Genomic DNA, 2,597 nt, shown 5'->3' on the forward strand with positions numbered 1-2,597 from the left:
TGCTGGTGGGACTGCAAATTGGTGCGGCCAATTTGGAAAGCAGTATGGAGATTTCTGGGAAAGCTGGAAATGGAACCACCATTTGACCCAGCTATTGCCCTTCTTAGACTATTCCCTGAAGACCTTAAAAGAGCGTACTATAGGGATACTGCTACATCGATGTTCATAGCAGCACAGTTCAGAATAGCTAGACTGTGGAACCAACGTAGATGCCCTTCAATAGATGAATGGATAAAAAAATGTGGCATCTATACACAATGGAGTATTACTCTGCACTAAAAAAATGACAAAATCATAGAATTTGCAGGGAAATGGATGGCACTAGAGCAGATTATGCTTAGTGAAGCTAGCCAATCCCTAAAAAACAAATACCAAATGTCTTCTTTGATATAATGAGAGCAACTATGAACAGAGCAGGGAGGAAGAGCAGGAAGAAAAGATTAACATTAAACAGAGACATGAGATGGGAGGGAAAGGGAGAGAAAAGGGAAATTGCATGGAAATGAAGGGAGACCGTCATTGCTATACAAAATTACATATAAGAGGTTGTGAGGGGAATGGGAAAATAAACAAGGAGAGAAATGAATTACAGTAGATGGGGTAGAGAGAGAAGATGGGAGGGGTGGGGAGGGGGGATAGTAGGGAATAGGAAAGGTAGCAGAATACAACAATTCCTAATAGGGCATTATGTAAAATTGTGGATGTGTAACCGACGTGATTCTGCAATCTGCATTTGGGGTAAAATTGGGGGTTCATAACCCACTTCAATCTAATGTATGAAATATGATATGTCAAGAGCTTTGTAATGTTGTGAACAACCAATAAAAAAAAAGAAATAAGCCAATCTCAAAAATCCAAAGGCTGAATGTTCTCTATGATAAATAGACGCTGATCCATAATGGGGGGGCATGGGAAAAATGGAAGAACTTTGATTGGGCAAAGTTGGGGAAGGGAGGGGGAGGGGCCTGGGAGTAGGAAAGATGGCCGATTGTGATGGACATTATTACCCTAGGTACATGCATGACTGCACATATTGTTCGACGCTACATCGTGTACAACCAGAGAAATGAAAAGTTGTGCTGCAATTGTGTACAATGAATCAAAATGCATTCTGCTGTCTATACCTAATTAAATACCTAATTAAAATAAATAAATAAATTTATTTTAAGAAAAAAAAAGAAAAATGCAGGGCTGGGGTTGTGGCTCAGCGGTAGAGCACTCGCCTCGCACATGCAAGGCCCTGGGTTCAATCCTCAGCACCACATAAAAATAAATAAATAAATTAAAAGTTATTGTGTCCAACTACAACTACAAAAAACACATATTAAAAAAAAAACAAGAAAGGAAAAATGGAACTTTAAAACAATAAAAAAATTTAACATCTTCCAAAGTGCTGTCTATTTTTCATCATCTGTATTCATCTCATGCTGGGGATGGTTTGTGAAATTCCATGGCCTTTTCTCATGTCCATGATGGACCTAGTTAATTACAGGACTGCTCAGCTGTCCTAGTTGGCCTCAAAAATCTGACCACCCAGTTGGGAGGACAGGTTGGATGAGGGACTGTGTTAATTGTCCTTGTCTCTGCTCATGCTATTCAGATTGATTTCTTCCACCCTGGCAGACCTATTCTCTTGTCTATGGAGTGTAATCCTCAATTCATGCTTTTTTTTTTCTTTTTTTTTTTCTGATACTGGGGATTGAGCCCAGGGGCACTCTACCACTGAACTATCTCCAGCCCTTTTTATGTATTTATTTATTTATTTTTTAGATAAATTCTCGCTAAGTTGCCCAATTGAAATTGCAATCCTCCTGCCTCAGTATCCTGAGTCATTAGGATTATATGCATGCACCACCACACCTGCTCTTAGGGGTACTTTTTTTTTTTTTTGGTGGGAATTGAACTCAGGGGCACTTGACCCCTGAGCCACATCCCCAACCCTGTTTTGTATTTTATTTAGAGACAAGGTCTCACTGAGTTGTTCAGTACCTCACCATTGCTGAGGCTGGCTTTGAACTCATGATCCTCCTGCTTCAGCCTCTAGAGCCACTGGGATTAGAGGCACAAGTCATATCTCTTCCATACTGAGGGATGGATGGATGAATGTAGGTGAATGTATCAACCAATGTTTAAGAAACCAGTCAGACGATAACACATTAAGAATTGCAAAGTAAGTTAGCAAATTAAGAACTGGAGTGAGCTGTCTTCTCTGTCTCCCGGCCACTACCCCTGGGATAACTGGCATTGCCTCCCCTGCAGATTTTCTCTTGCTTCTTTTAACAAATTGACCTCCTGGCTTTTTGACAGCACATCGGAAGCAGGTTTAGGATGGAATGAGTCTTGCGGTTGTAATGAATCAGAAACTGGAGGGAAAACATCAGATTTCAGTAGCAGCAGAATACTCTCCCTTCTTAAAAAGCACTGTCCCTTAGGCTTGAAGAGATTAGAAGCTAATAATTTATATCGAAATCCACAAAAGTCCTATTTCTGATTCCTGCCTTTTGACTGGCAGGTATGAAAATAGAGATGGATTTGAAAACCTAGAGCTATTTAACCAGAGAGCAGCATTAATTCCTCCATTAGATGCTGAGAAACAA

Source organism: Spermophilus citellus (assembly GCF_964194105.1).
Source record: "Spermophilus citellus genome assembly, chromosome: 10".
Classification (NCBI taxonomy): Eukaryota; Metazoa; Chordata; class Mammalia; order Rodentia; family Sciuridae; genus Spermophilus; species Spermophilus citellus.